This window comes from Microcebus murinus, chromosome 21 (assembly GCF_040939455.1).
Source record: "Microcebus murinus isolate Inina chromosome 21, M.murinus_Inina_mat1.0, whole genome shotgun sequence".
Lineage (NCBI taxonomy): Eukaryota > Metazoa > Chordata > Mammalia > Primates > Cheirogaleidae > Microcebus > Microcebus murinus.
The window spans coordinates 37,612,518-37,631,620 of NC_134124.1; the positions used below are offsets into that span (position 1 = coordinate 37,612,518).

The 19,103-nt window shown below is 51.3% G+C and overlaps 1 long non-coding RNA gene across 3 annotated transcripts; it reads left to right on the top strand.

Moving 5' to 3' along the window:
* Window positions 1–1,149: 1,149 nt before the first annotated feature.
* LOC105861823 (uncharacterized) lies at window positions 1,150–10,041 on the top strand. 3 transcript variants are annotated; one of them, XR_012914015.1, is made up of 5 exons: window positions 1,150–1,884; window positions 2,744–2,834; window positions 4,784–4,852; window positions 6,927–7,186; window positions 9,384–10,041. It is a non-coding gene; the product is annotated as an uncharacterized LOC105861823 (long non-coding RNA). The 3 variants fall into 3 exon arrangements; XR_001149736.2 differs by lacking the exon at window positions 1,150–1,884 and adding an exon at window positions 4,544–4,693 and having other exon boundaries at window positions 2,500–2,834; XR_012914014.1 differs by lacking the exon at window positions 1,150–1,884 and having other exon boundaries at window positions 2,507–2,834.
* The last annotated feature ends 9,062 nt before the right edge of the window (window positions 10,042–19,103 follow it).

Here is a 19,103-nt window from a genome sequence, read left to right on the forward strand (position 1 = left end):
AAGGATCAAAACCCATGGTCCTGCCATTATTATTCATAAAACATTATCATTTTCTGGTTTCCTTCTTCACAAAAGTACCAGATGGAAGCGTTTAGAAGCCCTCAAATGGATACTACTTACAAAGGCCATTTTGATGGTTTAACATAGAAACTACCCTAAATGCGAGAACCCAACTTCGGACTATTCAAAATATGCCTTTCTATGCAAACTTTAGTATGTATATCTTAGCATTTTAAATGAGCACTTTGCAACCCAGACCAAATGCCAATCATCTCTCGAGGCTGCCTCCTGGGGACTAGCATCAGATCTACCCGGGAACAAGTGTTACTCTTGTTTTTCTCCTCCGCCTCAAACGTCCCGAAGCCCGAGTTTCTGTGGAGGGAGGCCGAGCCTCCGAAGGCACCGGCCGGCGTAGACGCCATCCAGGGGCGGGGCCGGCCGGCGGCCGGAGTGCGGGCCCCCCCGCACGGTGCGCGCACGCGGAGCAAGGACTTCCGGGTGCGCTGCTTCCTCTCCCCTCCCGGTGGGGCCCAGCACTGGGGTCCCAGCGCCTGGGGACAGACCTGCGGCGTTGCTCTCGGAGGAGCGGTGCGGGTAACTCAGGACGCGGCGGGTGTCGGCAAACGCACCGCGGCGCCCCGAGGGCGGGCGCGTGGGAGGACGCACTGGCCGCGAGGAGCGGCGGCGGGGGAGGGCGTCTGGGCGGCGCCGCACGAGCGTCTGGGCGGTCCACGTCCTCGCCCTGACGGTCAGCGAGTGCGGCGGGCGCTGGTCTCCCGGCGGCCTGCCCGGGGAAGACGCGCCGCGGCGTCCCCGCCGCCCATCCCCGTGCCCGCCCGTCCCCGCCGCCGCCGCCCGTCCCCGTGCCCGCCCGTCCCCGTCCCCGCCCGTCCCCGTGCCCGCCCGTCCCCGCCGCCGCCGCCCGTCCCCGTCCCCGCCGCCCGTCCCCGTGCCCGCCCGTCCCCGTGCCCGCCCGTCCCCGCCGCCGCCGCCCGTCCCCGTCCCCGCCGCCGCCGCCCGTCCCCGTGCCCGCCCGTCCCCGTCCCCGCCGCCCGTCCCCATCCCCGTCCCCGCCGCCCATCCCCGTCCCCGTCCCCGCCGCCCGTCCCCATCCCCGTCCCCGCCGCCCGTCCCCGTCCCCGCCGCCCGTCCTCTGGCAGAGCGTGCGGCGAGGGGCTTCGCTGCCAGCAGCGAGGACGGGTTCTTTGCACACTAGTGTGGCCGGTCCACGAGCGGCGAGTGGGCGCGGCGCCTCAAGTACCGAGGAAGGCTTCCATCCGTCCCGCAGGCTGTCACACCTGTGACGCCCGCGACCCTCCGGCCGGGTTCACGGTCACTGGGGCGCTCGCGTTGGCGAACCACGCCCGCGCCTGCCTGTTCAGCCCTTCTCGCTCTGTCAGCGCGCCCGAGGGCGGCATCTTCCGCAACCTCCCTCTGGGCAGCATCGCTCCCCTTCCGTGTTTTCCTTGCTGCTGCTTTTGGAGACGTCCACAGTCAGACACATGAAGCCGTTTGCCGTCGGCGGGAGACGCAGGGCTCTATTCTTCCTCGTCCACCCCTCGCGTCTGTGTCTCGGCGGGCGCAGTCCCGCTCGGCGGGCGCAGGGGCGGGGAGGGTCCCGGCCGCTCCGCGCGGCTCAGCCCGCGCCCGCGCCACTCGCCCCCCCCCCCCCCCCCGCGCCCTCCCGCGCTGCTGCCGCCCTGTGCGCCGCGCCCCGCCAGGATACTAAAATGCCCTCGGGCGCCCTTTCACTGGGCGACGTTGTGCTGATTGTGCAAAAGCAATGTGCATGCGGCGGTAATTTATGTGCCACTTGGCTGGGTCACAGGGTGCCCAGGGATTGAGTCAAACCTTATTCTGGGCGTTTCTGCGAAGGTGTTTTAGGTAAGATTAAGGTTTAAGTCTGTAGAATTTTTTTACTGTGGTATAGATATATAATGTGAAATCTACCCCCAAGTTTTTAAGTGTGCAATAGAACGTTGCTGATTGTGTGCACATTGCTGAGCAGTAGAGCCCAGAAGTTTTTCATCTTGAGTGACAGAAACTTATCTGTTGAATAGCACTGCCCATTTTCCCTCCCCTAAGGCCCTGGCAACCACCATTGTACTCTCTGCTGGTATGAGTTTGACCACATTAAATAGCTCATAAATGTGGTATCATACAGAATTTGTCTTTCTGTGACAAATTTATTTCACTAAGCATAATGTCCTTAAGGGTCATCCATGTTGTAGCATATGACAAAATTTCCTCCTTTTTTAAGGTTGAATAATTTCCCATTACATATATAATAATTTTATTATTATATAATAATATCATATATTTAATATAATATATAATAATAGTCATATATTATATAATGTATAATACAATAATATTGTATATAATTTCCCACATATTATATATTATATATTATATATGTAATATAATATATAATTATAATTATGTTATATATAATATAATAATATATATAATAATTTCCCATATATATGGATGTGTGTCTGTATATATGTGTGTGTCTATATATATTTGTGTGTGTGTATATATATATATATATATCGCATTTTTAAAGTGCATTTAGCCATTGATGAACATTTAGATTTTTTTCACCACTTGTAGTAAATAATGCTACAAAAGATATGGCAGTGCAAACATCTCCTTGAAATTCTATTTTCAGATATCTTGTATATATGCTCAGAAGCCTGAATGACGGATCATATGGTAATTATCTTTTTTGTTTTTTGAGGAACCTCCATACTGTTTTCCACAGTGGCTTCCCTACTTTACATTTTCAACAAAGGTGCATAGGATTCCAATTTCTCCACATTCTCACCAAGGTATTTAACATATTGTTTTCTGTTTTGTTTTGGCTTTTGATAATTGTCATTCCAATAGGAGTGTTGCTGTCTAGAATCCTTTCATTTCAATGATGAGCTTCCTTCAGCATTTCTTGTAAGGCAGGTAGGTCTAGTGCTGAGGAACTCCCTCAGCTTTTATTTATCTGGGAATATCTTTATTTCTCCCTCATTTTTGAAGAAAAGCTTTGTTGGGTATAATATTTTTAATGTAATACAACATATAAGAATATTATATCTTATATATGCTTTTTTCTTTTTTTAGCATTTTGAATATATCATCTCACTTCTGGATTGCAAGGTTTCTGTTGAGAAATTTGCTGACAGTCTTATGGAGAAGCTCTCTTTCACTTGACAAGTCATTTTTCTCTTGCTGTTTTCAAAATTTTCTCTTTATCTGTGTCTTTTTTTATTATAATGTGTCTGGGTGATGGGTTTTTAGGTTTATCATGTAGAATCCATTAAGTTCCTTCAATCTGGTATCTATTTACTTCTCCCAACTTAGGAAGTTTTCAGCTATTATTTTTTCAGATGAGCTCTGCCTCTCTCTCTCTCTCTCCCCCTCCCCCTTCTTCTTGTTCTGGAACTTCCATAATGTGTGTGTGTGTGTGTATATATATATATATATATATATATATATATATATATATATATGTCCACTTTATGGTATCTCATAACTCCCTTAGACTTTCTTCACTCTTTTTCCTTTTTTCTCCTCTGACTGGATAATTTTAAATGACTTGTCTTCAAGTTTGCTGATTCTTTCTTTTGCTTGATCAGTTCTGATGTTGAACCCTTTGGTGAATTTTTAATTCAGTCATTGTATTCTTCAGTTCAAAATTTGTTTGGTTCTTTCAGATATTTTCTCTTTCTTGATATTCTCATTTTGTTCGTACGTCATTTTCCTGAACTCATTGAGTACCTTTATGATACTTATTTTGAATTTTTTGTCAAGTAATTCATATACCTGTTTCTTTCCAGTCATTTTCTGGAGATTTACTCCTCTGCCCTTTGGATCATGTCCCCCTATTTCTTCATGTGCCTTGTAACTTTCTGTTGGGATCCACGCATTTAAAAAACCAGACACCTCTCCCAGTCTTTACTGCCTGGCTTTGTAAAGGGAAAGGTCTTTATCAATCAGCCTGGCTAAAGATTCTGACATCCGTCCAAACTTTTTCTATGGAAGCATCTTCTTTGGACTTCAGCATGTAAATCTCCAATTTAGAAGGACTTGCTGTTTTCTTTTTACAGGTACTCGTAATATCTTCTTCCTCTGGTGCCTGTCTGTGTACTGCAGGTTCTCTGGCTCTCTCCTAAACCTCCCAGCTTTCTTTTATCAGCAACTCCCAAGCTTCTCAAGTATGTCAGGTCCTATCAGTGCTCTAACCTATGCAAGACAAAAACCAGTTTTTGGAGCAGCCCCCCAAAAGCTGGACTCTTGGATGCATGCTCCACTCTCCTTCTTCCCACCCTGAGGGAGAGGCCATCAAGGCTCTGTCCACTGTTCCGCTGGGCCCCTGGAGTGGCAGCAAGCTTCTCAGCTCTCTTTTGTTCTTTGTGGCTCCCAGACACCTAGACTGTGCCAGGTCCTGTTAATACTTCAAGTCATGTGAGACGCAGACCACTCCCTTGGGCAGCCCTCTCCCAAAGAATCAGAATCTCAGACACATACTTCAACTATTTCTGTCCAGGAAGAAGCCAGGAATTAGGGATTGTATCATGCCCATTCCGCACTAAGCTGGAGGAAAGGATGATGATGGATGAGTGTGTGGCTGTCCCAAACCTCATCTTTCCTTTCAGCAGTCCAGCCTGGCAGCCTTTCCCCCTAGTCTCAGATTCAGGTGAGACAGAAGCTAGTCCCTCGTGCAGCCTACCCTGCAAAAAAGTCAGACCACTGGACATACAATTCAGTCTTCTCTTTCTGTCTCCAGGGAGAAGTGAAGAGTTGGGAGTTTCCTCTCAATTATGACATGCTGAGCTGGGGACAGGGACTCTGATGGGTAGGCGCCATAAATTTTTCTATAATCTCAATGCAGTTGGTTTTGTGCTTGCTGGCAATACAGGATCCTCTTAGCTGATTTCTGGATTTCTCAAAAAGGGAATTGGTCCATGTATGGTTATTGATTTGGTGTCTCTGTGGGAGGAGGAAGGGTTTGGGGCTTCCTATTCTGCCATGTTGCTGGCCTAAATCAGCGGACTTTGAGTAAAACAGATTGCTATCCATAATGTGAGTGGGCCTCATCTAAATGGAACTAAAAGACTTGCCACTCCTAAGCAAGGGAGGGAATCTTTCAGCAGACCACCATTGGTCTTCATCTGCGACTGTAGTTCTTCCTGTTTCTAGCAGATTTCATTCTACTGGAACTCAGTACTGGCTCCCCTGGGTCTCCAGCCTTCTGGCTGACCCTGCAGACTTTTGACTTGTCAGCTTCCACAAGGATTAATATACTAGCCAATTGCTTACAATGAATCTCCTTATATGTGGGTGTATGCATACGTACAAATCAAGGCAGCAGCATCACACTCTACTAATAGTTTTTAAACTCTTCCCTGCCGCACATTTAAAATAACAATAAAAAACTGCTTTCGCTTGAGAATATCTTTCATGAAACAGAAAATATATTGATTTTATTAAATTTTGACCCTCAAGTACACATCTTTTTAATACTCTGTGGCAATGAGAAGTGCGTCTAAGGCACTCTTGCTGCCTCTGAAGTATAATGGTTGACTCAAGGAAAAGCACGTCTGCAATGGAGTTGCAAACTGAACTAGCTACTTTTCTTCATGGAATGCCATCTTTTTTGAAAGAATAACTGAATAACTTACAGACTAATTATGGTTATTCAGACTTTGGCCTTTGGTAGACATTATCTTGAAAATGAGTGAAGTTAGCCTGTCACTTGAAGGAAATGACTGACAGTACTTTTTGGCAATGATAAAATTCAAGCTTTAAGACAGTGGATAAAATTTTGAAAACTTTGTTTGTCAGTGTGAGTTTGTCATCTCACTAATAATTAAACTTTGATGAGATCAGCAGTGATAATAATGAATGCGACATTTTGATGGTGTATAATGAAATGTGTCAGCATTTTAGAAGATCTGCATGATTCTATGAACCAATACAAAACCATATATTGGTAAAATGTATGGCTCTCCCCCATTCAAAGTGGCAGATAGGCGGGTAGATCTTAATACAGCAGAAGGCAAACAGTGCAATGATATGGTCATAGTAATAGGTTCCACATTGCAATGAGCCTTTAAGTAACTGACTTGTACACTTTTGATGCAGTATCAAAAGAGAATATCTGTGATTGTTTGAAAAGGCTTTTGAAATACTCCTCCCTTTTCTAACTACATATCTCTAGTCTTCGAACACTTCATCCAAACAACATATCACAACCTATTGATTGCAGAAGCAAATCGGAAAATTCAGATTGATTTTTAAGCCAAACCTTTAAGAGACTTGAAAATTTTAAAATAATGCTACTCTCTCCACTAAATTTTTGCTTGTTTTGGATAAAAGTTATTTTTATTTTTTTTTTTTTGCAATCACACAAGAGGAGGTTTATTTTCTGGCTAGATAAAAGTTATTTTTAATAAAAATATATTATTTACACACATAATGGGCTTATTATTGCTATTTTTAAAGTGAATTAATAAATATTTAAAGCATTTATTTCTTTTGATTTCAAAATGTTGGCAGATACAAGCCACAAACAAAATCTCTTTGGTGTCCTCGATACTTTTGAAGAATATTAAGGGGTCTCGAGACCAAAAGTTTGCCACAGTGTGATTGACTGGGCAGTTTCATCCGAGGAGCCCAGCGGTCCATGAGCATGTGTCCTTTCTCTTGGGCTGTGTGATCTGTAGCATTATTTGTCCATACATTTCCATTTTTCTGCCTATTTTTGCCAGGCCCTGGGGAGAAGTGTACTTCCCTGTCTGGTGGGGCAGCGCTTGCCTGGGGACTTGCTTGGGCCCTTGGAACGTGAACAGCTGCGATTGGAGCCGAGCCTTTAAATACGCTGCGTGTGTCCCTCAGTTTGCCCTCTTGTCCTCTGTCACTCACCACAGGAACACGAGCCAAGTAGCCACTAGTCCCAGATGACCAGATCCGTAAGGAAGACGTCAACCTGAACTGCAGTCCGAGCCCCCGTGAGCTCAGCTGAGATGAGCTGAAGCCCCGTCAACCTGCAGACCCGCGAGTGTGAAAAATCAGTGTCTGTGGTTGTAAACCAGGAAGGGCTGGGATCAGTACACAGTCTTGTTGCAACAGAAACCTCCTCACTCAGGTCCAGAGAGGACTTCCACAGTCTCCTGCCTCGTGGCTGTGGGTGGGTTCGTGGGGCAAGGCGGCCGGCGGGGGGCGAGGCCTGACGGGGGGAGAGGCCTGACGGGGGGCGAGGCCTGAGGGGGGGGCGAGGCCTGAGGGGGGGGAGAGGCCTGACGGGGGGCGAGGCCTGAGGGGGGGGGGAGGCCTGACGGGGGGCGAGGCCTGACGGGGGGCGAGGCCTGACGGGGGGGCGAGGCCTGACGGGGGGAGAGGCCTGACGGGGGGGCGAGGCCTGACGGGGGGGCGAGGCCTGAGGGGGGGGGGAGGCCTGACGGGGGGAGAGGCCTGACGGGGGGGCGAGGCCTGAGGGGGGGGGAGGCCTGACGGGGGGAGAGGCCTGACGGGGGGCGAGGCCTGAGGGGGGGGGAGGCCTGACGGGGGGGCGAGGCCTGACGGGGGGGCGAGGCCTGACGGGGGGCGAGGCCTGACGGGGGAGAGGCCTGACGGGGGGGGGGGGGGGGGGCGAGGCCTGACGGGGGGAGAGGCCTGACGGGGGGCGAGGCCTGACGGGCGCCCTCAGCATGGAGCGTGCGGACGTGCACCTCCTCCCTTGTGCCGAGTTTCGTCCTCCTACCTGCACCTGTGCCTGGCGCCCGGGCCGAGTCCCTCTGGCCGACCCTCAGGGCTGTGCGTGGTGGAGGAGAGTCCGGGCAGTGTCTGTCGACGGGCCTCCAGCCAGGCTCCGGGCTCAGTCCACGCTGCAGCTCGCCAGTAGGAGGCGCTGGGGCGTTCTAATTAATGGCTGTTTCCAGCGTCCTGTCAGGCACGTTGGCTGCCTCTGGGCCTTTGCCATGGCCTGTGTGGATTTCTGCCCTCTCTGGTCTGCTGAGTCAGTGACCTGATACTGATCTACTTTTCAGCTTCCAGAATTTGTTGCCTGTCCTTTTCTCTCGAATTCCCCTTTTCTTTGTGAATTTAAATTTGTCATCACTTTGTCGTCTTGCGGCGTCTATCGTGAAGGTGAACATGTGTGCCCGAGATACAAGTTCACCCGGGTATCTCCAGAGTGGCCTTTTCACGCATCACACAATTCACCGACTGAGAGTGTACAGTTCAGTGCCTTAAGTATAGTATGTTCACAGAGATGTGCAACCAGCACCACGATCTGACTTTAGGATATTTTCACCACCTCCTACAGAAACCCTGGCCCTTAGCCATCACTCCTCAACCTCCTCCCCCTCCCCCAGACCTAAGCAGCCATGAAGCAACTTTGCAGCTCTACAGATCTGGCTCTTCTGCTCCTTTTATATAAATGGAATCATATGATACGTGGCCTTTTGTGGTTGGCTTTTTCACCGAGCATAATGTTTTGAAGGTTCATTCCATGCTGTAGCATACGCCAGTACTTCATTCCCCTTTATGGTTGTATGATATTCCACTGTGTGGACATACCATATATTGTTTATCCATTCATCGGTTGATGGACAAAGTGACCTTTTTAAAACAGTAAATCTGATCATGTCACTCCCTTTCACAAAATCCTCCAATGCACTGATAATAAAATTGTCACTCCAGCCAGGCCTTACAAACACTGGCCCCTGTCCACCTTTCTGACCTCCTTCACTGTGTCTCCCCCATTACACACCCATCACACTCGTCTTCTGTTCTGTTCCTTGAAACTCCAAAGTTTAGTCCTACCGCAGGGCCTTTGCACTTGCTTTTTCTTCTGACCAGAGTGCTCTTCCCTCAAATAGCTTTCCCTTTCCCAATCTTCTTTTTCTATCCTCTGAGAGGCCTTTCTTTATGCTATTTTATTTATTTACTTTTTTTAGAGGCAGGACCTTGGTATACTGACCGGGCTGGCCTTGAACTCTTGGGCTCAAAGTATCCTCCCACCTGAGCCTCCCGAGTGGCTGGGACTATGGGCTTGTGCCACTACACCTGCCCTTCTGAGCAGCCTTTCCACATGCTCTACCCAAAACACCGTACTTCTCCGGCTCCACCCTTTAAATTTCCCTTCTAGTCCTCATGTCTGCCCGCTGGCACCTAGTCTTCCCGTTTCTTCTCTTGCCTCTGCGCTGTGAGCTTCACGAGGGCAGGTGCTTGCTGACACCTTCACTGCTGCATGGAGTGGGCCTGGCACACGGCGAGTGCTCGGTAAACCTGTGTTAAGTGAATGGATACATTTAAGGTTATTTTTATATCTTTAGTTTTACAAAAATATCCTTGAATCATTCTTTTATCTCTGCCCGTGATAGGCACATAATGCCCGCCCCCAGATGTCTGTGCTAGTCCCCAGACCCGTGAGCGTGTTACTTGACACGGCAAAGGACTCGGCACATGTGACTGACGTCACGAGCACTGCGGTTGAGGGGTCACCCCCGATCGTCTGGGACGGCCACATCTAATCACATGTGCCCTGAAAAGTGGAGACATCTTTCCAGCTGGGCCCGTCAGAGAGACTTGTCACCCGGTAAGAGGGTGGAGAGATGTGAGTGCCGGCTTTGGAGACGGAGGAAGGTGCCAGGAGCCAGGGCTGGCGGGCAGCCTCGGGGGAGGGAAGTCGAGGAACGGACTCTCCCCTGGAGCCTCAGGAGAAACAAAGCTACTGAGACTGTGCCAGGGCGACCCGTGTCACACTTCTGCTGTCCAGAACTGTAAGTTAACAGCCTGGTGTGGCTCTGAGGCACTGAGACTGTGGAAATGCACAGTGGCGGCTACAGGAAACTAACACGTGCCTTTGCCTCTGTTCTCTCTTTCTGTTTCCTCTCAGGCAGCTGTTTGAGCGAATTTAAGTCAGAATTGAGTTGGGTTCCCCCGGTAATGGCTAGTTTATGTTTTCAGTTAGAATGAGATGTTGAGAGAGAACTTCAGTTCAATTCTAGAAAAGTAAAGAAAATTCTATTTTTCCCCTTGACTTCTGTGGCCTGGAAAATACATATCCTCATGGGTGGTTCTAGAATTCTTAGTATGTTCATTGCAGCCCTGCTTAGTTCATTAAATGCTCAGTTAAAAATCTGATGAAGGTGCAGGAGCTGCAACGCCTTTGGGAGCCGTGGACTCCCCCAACTGATGCCTCGAACAATCCATCCTACCAAGTGAAGCATCACAAGAATGGGAAAACAAGCGCCGCATGTACTCACCAGCAAATTGGTACTAACTGACGTAACTGCCCAACGCTTGTGTGCACACACAGTAATGACGTTCACCGGGTGTGGACGGGCGGGAGGGGAGGGGGAGGGGGTGTTCACACCTAATGGGCGCGGCGCGCACTGTCTGGGGGATGCACGCGCTTGAAGCTCCGACTCGGGCGGAGCAAGGGCACTATACATAACCGCAACATTTGTTCCCCCGTAATATGCTGACATAAAGCAGTCGGGCATGGGTCCGACAAGCACGCGAAGCATGTCAGCTTCTCCTGTCGTCTGAGCCTTCTGCATCTCACGTCGCCCCTCCCGGTGGCAGCCGCTTTCCTACAGCCCGGTGCCCGCCCTGCCTTCCGAGGTAGCCTCGCTGCCATCAGCTCCTGTAGACACCCGGCCTCCAACGTTGAGAGCCGATGTGTCCTGAGGTCGCAGGTCCTTGGCGGCCTCCTCTGCCCCACTCTCTGTTCCAGCAGGACAGAGTGATGGCCTTTTACATCCCTTCCTGCTCGACTCTCCCTTTCACGCACCGACAGCTATTCAGTAAGAACCGTGAGGGCCAGGCGCCGTTCCAGGTGCAGGGAGAGAGGAATGGCCACACGCAAACGCGGAAGCCGATCCGTAGCTCGCCAGCTGGACAGAAGTGCAAGGGGGAGAAGAACGAAGTGGAGTGAGGGGAACATGGGTGGGGCTCCTTGTCTGGGCTGGTGGTCAGGGAAGGCCTCACTGAGGAGGTGACATTTGAGCAGAAGCCTGAAGCAGTATCTGCAGGAAGAGCATTCTAGGAGAAAGGAACAGCAAGTGCAAAGGCCCCGAGGCAGGAGTCCACCTGGTGTGTCTGCGGAACAGCAAGGAGAGCAGCACGCTGCACAGGGCCGAGCGAGGGGAGAGTTAGGAGGAGGCGAGCGCCATCAGAGGGCGTCTGATGGAAACAGGCCTCGTGGGCAGCAGTGGGGACCTGACTGGCTTTTCCTCTGAATGAGACTGGAGCCCTGGAGGACTCCAGAGCACAGGAGAGACCTGAGCCGTCACGTTGGACAGGGCCACTCCAGCACCCTGCTGAGCACAGGCACAGCGGGGAAGGGCGTGGGGAGACGTCAGGGAAGGGTTGTAGGGAAGATACTGACCTGGATCAGGACCGCGGTGGTACAGGTGTTGGGAAACTGAACGTGTTTTCAAGGAGAATCATGGCAAATTTCAAACATAAAAGATAAGAGAATAGTAAAATGAAACCGTGAGTGTCCAACACTCGGCTTCCACAATTCCCAACTCGGGATCATCTGTTGCATTGACACCCTCTCCCCCTTCCATGTTATTGTGAAGCAGATCCTAGGCATCGGGTGATTGGGTCTGTAAATATTTCAATAAGTATCTCTGAAACAGAGTGCCTCAATACCATTACCGCACTTAACAAGAAGCAACAAGAATTCCTCAGTATCTACAAATATCCTGTGTTTGAAGGTAGAGCCAATGAGATTTTCTGAGGATTGGATCGGGGATTGAGGGAAACAGAGGAGTTCAGGAGAACTAAAATCTGGGGTGTGACAACTGGAAGAACTGTTTTAGCATTTGTGGAAGTGAGGGAGACTGTAGGAAGAGCAGGTTTGGGGGTGGGATGTGCATAGGAATTTGACATTAGTCATTTTGAAAATTGCAATACAGGTCTGGCTATGTAACAAGAACCAATAATACATTAAACCGGAATTTTTTCTCCCTCTCATCTGACAACCTTGAGAGTAAAGCCATGCAGGGGTGGCTTAGTGGCTACAGTGCTGAGGACCTGGTGTCTTTCTATTTTGTTGGTCTTCTGTTCTCAGAAGAGAGCTTCTGGGTGTCCAGTGGAAGGTTGCACTCCTCCCTCACTTCTGCAGGAGAGAGAGAGGAGGAACGGAGAGGATACCCCTTCCTGTAAAGGCCAGACCTGATCGTGACACGTGTCACTGCTTCTCACACCCCACTGGCAAGCTCACATGGCCCTGTGTAACACGGGAGTAAATACGGTCTTTGGCTAGACAGCCGTCCTCACAGCTAAAACACAAGGTCTGTACTGATGGAAGGAGGGAGATTGGTTGCGGGGACGCAGCTACTAAAAGTTAAGTTTCAGAGGCTGTTAGGCGTGTCAGTGGAGCTGCTGAGGTGGCATCAGGAGTCGGGTGGGGTCCAGTTGGAGATGGAGTCAGAGTCATCAGCATGCAGACGGTGCCTCAACTCAAGGGACTGACAGTAACCCAAGAAGCATGGCCAGGGAAGAGAAGAGGGCCCAGGCTGAGCCCTGGGATCCTCTCGTATCTCAGGGTTGAGGACAGGAGGACATGGCAGTGCAGGAGACAAGAAGGAGTGGCCACCGAGTAGGAGGAGAGACCAGAGGGAGCAGCGTTTTAGAAGCCGAGTGGCAATTTTGTGGGACTTTGATTTTCCCTCAGATTTTAGCAGGCAGGTGACGATCTATCTATGATCTTTCAAACTAAAGTTTTGGGGTTGCTACATAGCCTGTGTATTATTGTACTCTTCGAATTTGGAGACTATCCACTTACCCATTTTAATCTGATACCACGACCAATGAGAAGACAGAAACTTGACCTTATTTTTATAGATTATAAAAGTTTTCACAATACCTTATAATTATTCATGTGTATTTTCTCAATTCAACTAAAAATATCCCTCCAACCACAGACTGTGTTTTATTTAATTCTATATGTATTTAATTCTTCATCATGTAACAGGTACTCAGTGAATATTTTGAATGAATAGACAGATACCTCTGGGGGCTCCAGTTTGGGTCAGAATGAGTGTGCTGCATATTGTCTGTTGATACTTCATGCTTTCCTTCATTTCTAAGCTCTCCTCTGTGTTCAGAGTGTGTCTTAGTCCAGGCTACTGTAACAAAAATACTGTAACCAAAGACTAGGTGTCTTAAACATCAGACATTTACTTCCCACAGTTCTGGAAGCTAAGAAGTTCAAGTCAAGGTGCAAGTGATTCGACTCCTGGTGCGGGCCCTCGGTTTGCAGCCTGGCGCCTTCTTGCTGCGTCCTCATATGGTGCAGAGAGATCACCTCTCACTGGTCTCTTTTTACAAGAGAACTCATCCCTTTTATGCGGGCTCCACCCACAGGACCTAGTTACCACCCAAAGGCCGCACTTCCGAATGCCATCAATTGGGGATTAGGGCTTCAACAGAAGTTTGGGGGAACGCAGCGTTCAGTTCATAGCAGAAAGATACAGCTCTCGGGGATGACTTCTCCTGGGTCACCAGGTCAGCAGGGTCCTAGTTAGATCCTGCTGATGAGGAGCACCCGTGTGAGATCTGAAGGGTAAAAGACAGAAGCCATGATGTCCTGGTGGGAGCTGTGGGCAAGTGCTCAGATGAGAGTGAACAATAGCCATGGGATCGGTCAGTGACTTCTAGGTGTCCCCTTGTGCCCCCGAGAATCACTGATTTTGGTGCTTCGGGCAGCTGAGGCCATTGCTGATGGCGTCTCTGGGCTTCCTGCATGTTCAGGTTTCCTGAAACCGCCTGTTATGGGTTGAATTGTGTTCCCCAAAAAGATGTGTGAAAGTTCTACACCTAGTACCTCAGAATGTGACCTTATTTAGAAAGAGGGTCTTTGCAGATATAATTAGTGAATACTGGAGTAGGGTGGACCTCTAATCCAATGTGGCCAATATGCTTATAAGCAGGGAGACACACGCCAGGGGAGAACATTATGTGATGGCCGAGGTAGAGATTGAAGTGTTGCAGCTATAGGCCTAGACAGGCAAGGCCTTTTAGCCACCACCAGAAGCTGGGAGGAGACAATGAAGGTTTCCGAGGGAGCATGGCCTCTCTGAGACCTTGACTTCAGACTTCTAGCCTCTGCACCTCTGCAACTATTGTTTTAGGCCACCCAGTTTGTGGCACTTTGTTGTGACAGCCCTGGGAAACAAACACACTGGCCTTCTTGAGCTCTCCTCTCCAGCCCTTCCAGTGGTTGGTAAGCTTCGAATCCCTGTATTAGATCACCTCCTACACAAAATACCTAGTGCGGCTTCCGCCTTCCTGTACAAACTCCGAGCGCCCCAGGGAGCTCTCCTCACCGGGCCTCCAGGAAAGCTTCACGAGTAGATGGGAACGGGGATGTGCCGTCATTTGTGTCTTTCACCGTCATGCATCTTGAGTCATTTACAGCAAACTGCAAACTTGCACAGAGGAAAAGGCATGAGCCTGCCTGACCAAACAGGAAATTTCTTCAGTAATGATGATGAAGCATTTCTATCTGGAAAGGACAGAGGGTGTTAACGGAACCCGTGTCAGATAGAAACAGTTTCTTTCCTGTCCCCAGAGTTCCCCATCACTGCACAGCAAATATCCTTTTTCTGGTCCCAGAGGAAAATGCCCGTTTTTGACCATAGAGTTAGAGTTAGAATGGAAATAGAGGATTCTTCCTCTACTGCCAAAATCGGGGGGAGGGGGGGGAGTGTTAATGATCCTTTAGTACGTATGGGCTTAGGGGCCACTGCAGTTCAGGAAAAGCTCTTTAATAAGATGTGATTGAACAAAAAAATGCTAGGTTCACCATCTTGTAGCTGGCTTCTGAGTTCTCTTTCTGAGGACATGGTTAGCTCTGGGCATGTAGAAATCATAATCATAGAGCCAAAGTCAACCTTCGAGTCACTGCATTTCTCACTTGGGAGGAAACCAAGGCTCAGAGAAGAGAGGTCCAGTTACTCCCAGGGGCCCGGCCATGGAGCCAGGCCTTCCGACCCGAAGCCCACCCCTTTCTGCCCCCTGCATGTCAGCTATGGGGCCGACTTCTCTTTAATTTCTAGGGAGACTTTTCCCTTTCCATCTTCTTTACTCTGTTGGACAAAAACATTCACTTCCTCAGCGTCCAGTCCAGCTCCTACGGTACGACAGGATTTAAGGGCTGTCGCCAGCCCCTCCTGACCCCACGGCCGAGCCGCCCTCCCCTCGGCAGGGCCCACCTTCCTCCCATGTCCCGCGTTTCACCACTGCCGTGCCTTCGAGCCACTGGACACGCCGCTGCCTCTGCCTCATTTGCCACCCCTCCCTTTCTCCTGCCCGTAAGTCCTCTCCAACGGACTTAACTGTGACCTCCTCTGAGGAAGGCCCACTTGCCCCTTCCGAGGTGACCTTGGAGCCCTGTTCCTAACACCCACCAGGGCACTGCCCAGGCTGGAGAGTTGCCCGCAGCAGACTGCAAGCTCCTTGAGAGGGGAGCTCAGTCCTAATTCTTCTCTGCACTTTAATGGCTCCTCGGGGTGCAATGAAGAGACAAGATGCATCTGTCCCTTACCCTGGAGTTAGTGACGGAAAAGATTTGCGTCCCCCAGCCTGAGCCTGGAGCAGAGGGGGCAGAGTGGCTTGGGGACAAAGTCAGAAAATTCAGTTTAGGCCTGAGAGGGCCCCAAAGGGCAAAGGTAATTCGCTAAGTGCACCTTGGGACTGAGGAATTCAGAGAGTATTGGCTCCAGACTCCCAGGAGCAGAGCCAGAGAGGAGCCAGGTTCCCGACAGACACTCCGACATGGCCTTTCACAAACTTCCTTGCTTTGAAGGTTGCCTGAGCTTTTGTTCCTTAGAATCAGTCATTCCTGAGGAATGGTTATAAATTGAAGTGTCTTTCACTACTTCAGTTTTCCAAATATTCTGCAATGAGCGTAGTGATCTTTGATCAGAAAACAGTGGTCTATTTGGGAAAGCACCAGTTGGGGAGGTGAGAAGAGGCTGGTGGCCCTCGGTGGGCTGGCGTCTGGCTTGGACTTGGAGCCCTGCAGGGACAGTGGACGGCAGAGCCGCCGCAGGGGGCGGGAGTGAAGGACGGATGGCCTCGGGAGCCCCAGATCCTGTGGGGGAGGGAGCGCGCTGTGGCCTCTCCCCCTCCTGGGGCCGTGGCTGCGGGCGAAGAGGTGACGAGGGGTTGGCAGCCTGGCCGAGTAAGGCCAGGCGGGGCCCGGCGGCCTCCGGTGCTGGCGGACAGACAGACTGGTCAGCCGTGCTGGGCCCGGGCCCTCCTCCCCAGCGCGCATCTTGGCGCCTTCCTGCTCCCTCAGCGCCAGCCCTGATGGCGGGAGCTGGGAGAGCCTGCGCCCACGGGCTGTGCTGGCCGCTGTCCTTCCTCAGCCTGGCGGACAGGAGGCGGAGGCAGGCGCATAGGGAGGAGCTGGGGGAGGAGCGAAGCTGGAGGAGGAGCAGGACATGGGCCGCTGCTCTCCCGCGGGTCTGAGGGCCTGCGCTCAGAGGCCGCCCGGGCCTGGGCGCCTCGCTGGCTCTCGCCCTGACGTGCCCGGCACTGCGCAGGGCTTGCCTCGTCTGTCCCCACCCTCTTCCCTCCTCTCGCCCACAGCCCCAGCGCACGCCGGGCCCTTCGCTGCTCTTCGCCTCCAGCCCTGTGTTCCGCCGTCTAATCTTCCTACCTGCTGGGGCCGGCACCGCCGGGTGCTGCGCAGGCCTCTCGACATCCGTGTGTCCAAAACTGACTTTTCCATCTGCGCCAAAGCCACTCTGCCTCCCCGTGTTCCCGAGCTTGGAGACCCAGTCTGAAAACCGTCCCCATGCCAGCCTCCTTCCTGTCCCTCAGCCCTCCCCCGCATTTAATCAGCCCCAAGCCCCGCCATCCAACGCCATCCATGTCCTCAAATCCGCTGTCAGCCCATCGCTGCTGTTCTCCCCTCAGGGAAGGCCGCCCGTGTCCGTCTCTAGTGTCCCTCTGCACGGTAGGTTCCTCTGCAGACGTCCCTGGAGACTCTTCCCGGTGATCTTCCCGGAGCCCCGCGCTGCCCTGGCACGGCCCCACACCCCTGCCGCTTTCCCCTCGCTGTGCCGGGCTGCGCCCGCCAGGCTGCCCACGGCCCTCCACGCCATCATGGCCCCTTCTCTGCGGGGAGCGCCCTTCGCTTTTCAAGGCTCAGCCAGACACCTCCTCTCTGGGGAAGTCTTTCCAGCTCCCAGGAAGGCCTTCCTCTCCCTCCTCTTGGTCTCCAGTCTGCCCATGTTGGCTTCTCCCGTCGCACCGGCCACAGGCGCTGATGCTGACGCGCCGACTCCCACAGGGCACCTCAGGGCAGGGCCTTGGCCACACTCGCGTTTGCATCTCTAATCCGCCCGGTTCCTGGTCCCAGAAAATTGCCACGCTCCCGTGATGGGGAAAGGAAGGCAGAAAGAAGGACCAGTGGATGTTCACTACTCACCCTGGTCGTGCTGAAAGCTAGGGTCTGCCTCCTTGCAAGCGCTCCTCCTCGGGCCACCGCAGGTGCTGCTGTCTGGGGCATCCAGCCCTCCCGTCGGCGCTGCGGCTCTCCCGGGCAGCACACTCAGGCCCGAGCTAAGCCGGTTGGCACCTCACGTTGTGTGGACTTGTGTGAGTCACTCCGTCCCCGGTCATGTTCTTTTCATCTTTTAAGAAAACTCTCTTTCCTGCGGGACCTGAACCAGAGAAAGATGCAAGTCTGGGGCTGCTGTCACATCGTCACCACCACAAGGAACCCACGAGTGACAGTGATTTCTGGAAGGGAGCAGAGCTGAGCACACAGGTGCAGAGAAGGTGAGAGCTGACCCCTGCTCGGCTTGTCCCTGGGCTTTCCAGAAAACAGACAGGTAATGGGTCGAATCTCATTTGGAAATAGGGTTTCTGCAGACTTAATGCAGGTCAGGATCAAGACGAGATCACACTGGAATAGGGCAGACCCTCGAAGCAGTGAGCACGTTGGCAGGCCAGCAGGCCTATTCTGCCCTGCTAAGAGACAGAGGACACAGAGACGGGGAGGAGCAAGCCATTTATGGACGGACACAGAAACTGGCATGACGGCCTCACAAACCAAGCACCCTGGTCCACTGGAAGCTGGAAGAGGCAAGGAATGGCCCTTCTATAGGGCCCTCGGAGGGAGCGTGGCCAGTTGACACGTTGATTTTGGACTTCTGGCCTCTGAAATTGGGAGAGGATCAATTTCTTACGGCAGCCCTAGAAAACCCATACTGGAGCCAATAAATATCCCATAAATATCCTTCCCCCATTTTGTTTTCTTTCGGCTATTCTGAGTGGTTTTTCCTGGCCCTTGTAGGAAGCCTAATTGGTAAGCTGGTGGAGTCCAGAGCAATTGTGTTTGACAAATAAAACCAATGATCTGGGCGATGACAGCGAGCAGCAAGGCCCGTCGTGAGGAACCCTCAGGGCCCCGGGTGACGGGGAGGTGGATCCTCCAGCCCAGCTCCTTCGCCCTCGCAGTCCAAGAGTGAGCGTCCTGGGAATGAGGGGCTCTGGGTGCAAACATCCCAGCTCCTGTTCTCATATGAACCGCTGTGTGACGAACCCAGGAAGAGACATCTCGACCTCCATGGACGTAACAATGGGGCGTGAGAGGCAGAGGGAGGCCCTGGCTGGTATCACCCTTGTAAGTATTTGAGTTTCCACAGAGAAAGAAACGAGTGCATGTGACTCCTCTTCATACCACCCAAGGACACATGGCATTTCTTATTGAAGTGCTGGAACTGGAAACTTAACTGTCTCCGTCTCTCAGATCACCACCATCCAACAGAAGTATAACATGAGCCACATACATGATTTCAAATTTTTTGGCAGCCACATTAGAAAGGCCAAAAAACCCAGGCAAAATTAATTTTAGTAATATATTTTATTTAACCTAATATATCCAACATGTAATCAATATAAAAGTGATTAATGAAATATTTCCCACTGTTGTGTGGACAAGGGTCGCTAACCCCCCCCCCCCCGTCCTGGTGGCTTAGGACCAGCGTGCGGAAATCAGCGGAGGGATTTGCACATTTTACTCAAGGCTCCCAGTTTCCATGAAGCCTCTTTTCACTTTGGATCTGCCT